The following is an 8,154-nucleotide window of genomic DNA, read 5'->3' as shown; positions in this document are numbered from 1 at the left end:
CATGACAGGGGAAGTCTGCCTCCCCATGTGGGTAACTCCGCTGCCGTGGGGATCGAACTGGCACTACAGAGGCTGCGGACAGCTTCACAGCGCGGCGCTCAACTGTCTGAGCCACCAGGGAGGCCCAGCTCCCAAATATAAATCTCAAAGATAATGTAAGAGAAAACGAAATCTTATGACCTTCTTCACATAACACATCATAGTTTCATCAAAAGTGTAAATAAATTTACAAACATATGATTTGTGAACCTCGGTAACTATTGACATTAAAAAATTGAAAGTCAGGCCTCCCTCGTGGCGCAGCAGGCTGAGCGCAGCACTGGGCCCAGGGGTTAGTTCCCGGCTGGCCTGCCAGGAAGATACTCACATGACGACGCAGCAGACCCCTCCTGTCTCTCTGGCTGCTCTCCTCAACAGTGTATTTCAGTCAGTCTGCCTGGTCTGCTCCCCACTCTGTCTCTGGTGAATCCTCTCACCCTCTGCAGCTCTGGCCTGTACCCCAGTTTTTGTATGCATGAAGTGAATAAATCTTTAAAGAAAAATTGAAATTTAAATCATACCATGTCAAATGGCGTCCCAACACCTTAACAATCTAATATCTACCACTACCCATTATTTTTAAATATATGAATGAGTTCTTACTGAACAATGGATAATTGTACATCATCACTTTTTCTCCTCAGACTTATATATCTATTCTGCTTCAACAACCCCCTTCCTCAGAGAACATATTTTTAATATAGTTCATTTTGATACTGTGTGTTAATCATCATTATTTTCTACAATGAAATATGAATATAAGTTGAAAGTTTAATTTTATAATTACCTGTGAGCATAAGGCTGTAAGTGTTAATTGCCTCTTAGATAAAGCTATCATTGCAAAACAACTTAAGCATATTACACATTTCCATAAATAATCAGTATACAATTTTTTTAATTATTGGGAAAAAAATCACCTAATGACATGAATAAGGTTGGATTATTTTTATATAACTGTGTGTAAGTGCTGCTTGTGTTTTGAATGAGACAGGGGTTATCTCACTTCTGATCATGCAATTTTTGTTTCAAATGTAAATGCTGAGAAACCATACTCATATAAACAGATTGGAATAGAGGCTTTGTCATAGCAACACTGCTCAATATGTTTAACCATGTCTGTATCATATGCCAAAAAGTCACCCACTGATGAAATTACTTTCAATAATTTATCTTTTGACAATTCTAATTCATTCTTCAATTTTGTTGAAATCAAGAATGGATATGTTACCCAGTCATACTATTCATTCACTTTAGCTCTAGTAAGATCTTCTAAATATTTTTGTATTAGTCCGGTTTTCCTGCATAACCAACAAAATCCAGTGGCATATAACAGCAGAACAGTTATCTCTCTCCCTGGCAAGTTTGTGGGTCAACTGGAACAATTCTGGTTCAGACTGAGAGGCACTTTCGGTCAATTCCATGTGTCTCCTTCTGGGGTCCAGAACGAAGGCACAGCAGGTATGTTCTCTTCATGTCCCCAGTCAGAGAAATATGTGGTGAATCTGAAATATTAGACTCAGAATTGGCACATGGCCCCTTCTTCCCAAACGCCTTTGGGCAAAGAAATTCAGATGACCAAGTCCAGATTCTAGGGGTGGGATGAATGGTCTTTTCAGGGATGTGTGAGTGGGGGAGCAATGTTCACTAATCAGGAATCTAAACCACTACACCTATTCACTACTGTTTTTCTTGATATTTGTTTTTATTTGGGTTAGCAGAAATTTATTCAAAACAATGTCTTCAAAAGTATTGGTAGATAAAGCATGAGGGAGACTTCTAAGATGCTGGTCATGTTCTATTTCTCCCCCAGGAGATGGCTACACAGGTAGGTTTGTTTGGTGCTAATTCATTGAATTGTGCATGTATAACCTGAATGCTTTTTCAATAATTATAATTCAATTATAAGCTTATTTCAATTTTATTTTTTTAACTATATAAAATTTTTTCAAGGTAACATTGCTTTATAACACTGTATGTTTTAGTGGGACAGACTCGCATCTGTTCAAATGTTTGTTATCACACCACACCCACCACTGAATTACTAACAGCCAGAATCCACTGGGTCTCTGCCACCCTCTGCTCCCTCCATCTTCCCCCTCTGGTAACCTTAGTTCTGCTATCAGATTCCAAGGGTTTATTGTAACTTTGTTATGTCTGTTCATTTGTAAAGATTTATTTTTATTTTTTTAATTTTTAAAAATTATTTATTTTTTACACCATTGTTCATTTTTTAACAATATTTGCTTCCTCAATGTACCTGTGCTCCATCACCTCAGTTCCCTGTGCTCCTCCATCCCTCCTTCTAGCCCCTCTCCCGCCTCCTCCCCTGGAGGATGTCTCTGGTTTATAATTGTCTGTTGTTGCTTTGTTGTGTTTTGTACTGTTATTGTTTTTTGTTGTGTTTTGAATTGTTATTGTTGATGTCCTATTTAGTTCCCCTATATTCCTGCTATAAGTGAAGCCATCCGATAATTTTCTTTTTCCTTCTGACTTATTTCACTGAGCATAATTCCTTCTAGCTCCATCCATGTTGCTGTGAATGGCATGAGTTTATCTTTCTCAATTGCTGAATAATATTCCATTGTGTATGTATACAACATCTTCTTGATCCAGTCATCTATGTTTGGACATTTGAGTTTTTTCCAGGATTTATTTTTAAATAAGGAGTGAGAAAATAAAATTCTTTTTCATTTGAAATTTTTTTCAGTGCATTGTTTATATAGAGCTACATTTTAAATTATCACAAGCTTTACATATTATTTTATTAAAATTTTTAGAGCTATAGATTTAGAGCATTTAACTTCAGGAGGTGTCGGCTATAAAACCTAATTAGTAAAGCCATTTTCCTTTTTCATCTATTAACTAAATCAGAAAAACACTGCATTTTTCAATTCAAATACCATTAATATTTATTTCAAGGAACATTATTTAAAAAGCCATGTCAAAATAAATTTTGGAATGAATATTGTAAAACAGCTTACTGGAAGTGATAGAGGTTAAAAATGGGCATATCCAGTATAATTAATCCACTTTATAAGATAAAAAGCAAGAATATATCTGCACACCAATTCTACAATTCTAACAACGTAGTATAATGTGTAGTTAAGATGATACTATTATAAAGGGAGAAATAGAATAAAAACATGGTATATTTTAAATGCTTGTATATGTATGTATTGAACGTTGGCATTTATCTCTTTAGAATAATTAACTAAAAATCTTTACTTTGTATTAATTAGTCTTTTTCCTGGTCCCTTATTTAGGTTTTCTATTGGAGATACACTGGGGGGGTAAGGGAGAGGAAGGATTAGGGTCAAAATAAGGGGGGGGTGTAATTGTATGGGAAATATAACCAAATTGAAAATGCATACATTGTGCAAAAATGAAAAATGATGTAAGAATTATATAAAATAAGACATTAAAAAAAGAATAATTAGCTAAAAATCATATGTAAAATCTAATAATAACTTTATTAATTTTGTTCACATCATGAACAAACATTGTTTAACAAAAGAAACTTTTATATGCTTCTTAAAAATTAATTTTCAGTAGCTATCCTATTAATTTAAACTTAAAAGGTTGGGACCTCCCTGGTGGCACAAGGAGTTAAGCACTGCACTATGAAGCTATCCACAGCCTCTGCAGCATTACTTCAATCCTAGCCAGCTAGGGAGCTAACCACATGGAACAGCAGACCTCTCCTGTCTCGCGCACTGCTCCCCTCAGCAGTGTATTTCAGTCAGTCTGCTTATTCTGTTCCCCACTCTGTCCCTGGTGAATCCTCTGGCCGCCCCCCCCAACACACACACCTCTGACCTGTACTCCAGCTCTTGTATGCATAAATAAATAAATCCTTAAAAAAATAAACTTTTAAAAGGTAGAAACAAATTTAGAATATGAAATATTTTTAAGATATAACTTGATAAAATGGGTTTTAATGAATACCAAATCTGAAAGGAAAAAAATTTAGTATAACTTGGAAAGTCTGGACCCCAGTTACTTTCAAAGCAAATAGTACTGCCAAGTGGTACTAGCTCTTTGATTGGTTGATAAATGAATGTTGAGAGTAGCTGAAGAAAATTGGTTATGTTTAAGTAAAAGAAAAAAGCAAAAGTTATGCTAGCATCAATATGTCTTACCAATGTCCCTTTTGATTTGTCCACACTAAACTCTCCTTCAGAAAGCAATGCACTTGTTGACAATCCTTGTAAGAAGAGGGGAGGTTATAACAGATAATTGCTCTCATAATACTTTCCCTGAATAATCAGGCTTCAGGAAAGTCTACCAAGGGCAAAGAAAGACTCTTATTTCTCATATACTGGCTGTACCTTTTAAAAGAATTATGTACAAGCGAGGGGAAAACTAGAAGATCTAAAGACTTTTATATTTGTTTTTATTTGGGCATTTGGGAGGAAGGCAGTCCATGGACTAATCATAAAAGGAGGCGTCACAGAAAGTAATATTTCCAGAAGTCCCTTTGTTGAAGCTCTGGAGGTTTCTTTGGTTATGAGGCCATATGCCACCATGGTAAAATTTGGGAGGCTGAAGGATACATTCTTCATGATAGGCTTAATGCCCCTCACTGACCTGTCCAGCTCTACTACCAATAGACTCAATGAGACCCATGGACTAGTCCCACCCAGGACATGGTAAAGGAAAATGACAACTGTCCCCTGCAGCCTGGAACATTAAATGCCATTACAGACCCTCCAGAATTCTCCTTTCCTTCTGCCTGATTGGCAAACTTCCATCCAGTGAGCACCTGGGTCACAGAGTAAAGATAGCATGATACAAAGAACCATACTTTTCCTCTTTGAATGTGCAGCATAAATGAGGAATAAATAAATGAGAAAAAAAATGTGTTTTAAATCACTAAGATTCTGGGGTGAATTATTTTCTAGAGCATCCTGACCAACTCAACTTTTTGTAAATAAAATAGGACAAATATACTTCAAAGCAGAGAGAAGAGAAGTAACATTACAATAGTAAATCATGTATATCAATTCTGTGGTCTGTATGTTGTGTACTTGAAACTATCCACATTGAATGTACCCTTTTCAAGTCTTTACCTAATTTTTCATGTGCCTATTTGACATCATTATGTTTTCTTTGTAGCAATGTCTGTTTAGATCCTCTGTCCGTTCATTAATTGGGTTGTTTCGGATTTTTTTTGTGGTTAATTTTTAAGAGTTCTTTGTCTATTTGGGGCATTAATACCTTGTAAGAAGTGCATTGCAAATATCTTCTCCCACTCAGTGGGATGCCTTTTCATTTTTATAGCGGTTTCCTTCACCTTACAGAAGCTGGTTAGTATTTACATGTTTAAGTATTTCAGGTCTTTCTTACAGTCAAGATTTTTAATTGGTTTTGAATTAATTTTTATGCATGGTGTAAGATAGTGGTTTGGATTCATTCTTTTGCATGTGGCTCCATTTTCCAAGCACCATTGGTTGAAGAGATTTTACTCTTTCCATTGTATGTATTTACCTCATTTGTTGTAAATTAGTTGTCCATAAATTTTTTTATCTATCCAGGCTTATAAGTATTTCATTGATCTGTGTACCTGTTTTTATTGGTAGTATGCATTTGAAAAAGCATGTACTTATATCCCTGAAGCAAATACAATGTTGTAAACCAATGTTACCACAATAATAAATAAATAGTACAATTTTAAAAGATAATAAAAGTCTCTTCTTAGTCCAGAGTGAAGACTAGATTTAAAAAAGGTTTAAACCTCTTTAAACCACGTTTTAAAAAATATATTGCAAATACTTTGTCAAAAGTTAACAGGAGAATAGCTACGGAAAGCAAGAGGTATTTATTTATAAGTCCTCATCTCATTTCAGAGAATTGTAAACATTCTATTATTTCAAAGAATGTAGTCAGACTACACTTATTTATGTAGTAGATTTAAGTGTTTATCAAGAAAATATATACCAATGCAACTGAAGGTAAAGAAAAATCAAAGGGCAAAATATCAAACCACAACATGGTAAAACCCTTAACTCCTGCCCACAGCTACCCACATCTCACCTGCCAAAGAGACAAAGATGACGTACAGATTGTGTGAAAGTCCACTATAAAGATTAGTTTCAATATTAAGAAAGTTTATTTTTAATTTTTTAAATAAAAAGTAGATTTTTCTCATATTTTATTTTCAGACCACTATAACTTATTCCTTAGAAGAATGCATCCACATTACATTAGAGAAAACTAAGAGAATATTCTCTTCTAAATTCAAATTGAATTTGTGGCTAAACATTCTTCATAATTATTAATTTTAGGTATTTATAGTTTCATTCTTATTTTTTCTTAATTGGCCTTGCCAGATATTTATCCATTTTATTGGACTATATAAGAAACAATATCTTGATCAATTTGTCATTCTTCTGATTCATTATGATATTTATATTAATTATAAATATCAGTATATCATATTTATTACATAATCAATAAATCATTGTGAATAATATTAATAATTGCCAATTAGTTCTTATTTTTTAAGTTTATTTTATGTGATATTAGCTTCTCAAGTTAAATAATTAATTTTTAAAAGATTTTGTTTGTCAAAGATATTGCCCAAAAAATATTAAAATTTATGTAGAAACATTAAAGGCTTCCTATAGGTAAAACAATCCTGTGATAAAAGGAAAGAAATGGAAATATCACTTTGCCTGACTTTAAATAATGCTATAAAGGAACAGTAATTGAAAAACTACAGTGTTAACATGAAAAGACATATGGATCAATGAAAAGGAATCAAAAAGTCATCAACAGATCCACATACATATCAATATTTAATTTATGGTAAAGGTCACATAACCATACAAAGGAGATAGAAAGAGCCTCCAACAAACGGTGCTGGGAAACCTGAACAGATACATTGAAAGAATGCAGTATGCGCAAAAATAAATTCTTAATGGAGTAAAGACTTAGATATAAGACCTACAACAATAAACATTGACAGGACACCTCACAACATCAATGATAAAAATGTTTTTGGAGACTCAACACCTACAACAAGGGAAATACAAGCATCGCAAATAAAACTGATGCAAGATAGCAGCCATCATGGGCTCAGGAGTAAAACACCTTCACAACTTCCAACTGTTGGAAAAACTGGAAGAAGGCTAGAAAGGGGTAGGAGAAGGCACAGTTAGTGGAGTCTACAATGACCAAGTCATGACACTTACACAATGGGCAGGAATGATAAATGGGCCTCCAAAAACAATTTATGAAAATGGAATACACACAGCCTTAAAATTGAATGTGGACCACTACACAGAGAAGCATCCTTCTTTGTAAGGGTTGCAAAAAAAAAAAAAAAAAAGAATAGGAATAGAGTTAATTGTTCTAATGGAGTGGTTGGTCTAAGAGTCATACCATGCTAGCAGAATGGCAGAATTCATATGGCCTCAGAGTTGTCCTGCAAGAGCTTCGGCATTTAATGATGTCTAAGAAAAACATGAAACTCCCTCAACCAGCAGAAGGGCGTTGTTACAGCAATTAATCAAAATGAAAAACCACAGGTCCTCCCTCCACCCCATTCAATTTAAGCAGCCTTCATTTTCCAGAGTAATAAGTTTTCTAGATATGTCTTGTTAAATCTCAAAGTACTGGAAAGGAAGATCCCATTCAAAGGCAATTTATCTTTAGATACTAATTTTTTGTCCATTTAAAATATGTTCATTGGGCTATAACAAACCATCGCCCTGTCAAGTGTAACCACTGTCCACATAATTGAACTTCTGGGCTCAAGAAAATATATTTAAATTGATTTCCTTTATAACTGGTGGGGCACATCTGATTCAAGTATGAAAACACTACACAATCAACTTTTGCTGCTGATTATGTGTCCTGGATCTCAGCCCTTTCCCTCCTCCTCTCCTTGTCTCCCTCTTTCCTTGCAACAATCCTCCAGCCCCAGGTGACAGCCTGTAGGACTAGTGCTGGGTGATTTGTACCTCTGCATTCCTTTTTAAACTCTTAAGTGAAGCACCCCTTCTAAGACATCATCCTTTCCCCATTCTGCACTAGTGCCCTTGGCCAAAACATAGATTGGAACCAACCCTGCTGCCCTCTTTAACTGACCTTTTTTTTTTAAAAAAAGATTCA

At 34.9% G+C, this 8,154-nt stretch overlaps 1 pseudogene across 1 annotated transcript; it reads left to right on the top strand.

Moving 5' to 3' along the window:
- The first annotated feature begins 7,221 nt into the window (after positions 1 to 7,221).
- LOC311167809 (ubiquitin-conjugating enzyme E2 variant 1-like) lies at positions 7,222 to 7,569 on the top strand (annotated as a pseudogene). The gene has a single exon. The product of its transcript is annotated as a ubiquitin-conjugating enzyme E2 variant 1-like (transcript).
- Positions 7,570 to 8,154: the final 585 nt, after the last annotated feature.

Source organism: Talpa europaea (genome assembly GCF_964194135.1).
Source record: "Talpa europaea genome assembly, chromosome: 2".
NCBI classification, from domain to species: domain Eukaryota; kingdom Metazoa; phylum Chordata; class Mammalia; order Eulipotyphla; family Talpidae; genus Talpa; species Talpa europaea.
Note: the sequence above shows the minus strand (reverse complement) of the source record. Positions and strands in the feature narration are given on the sequence as shown.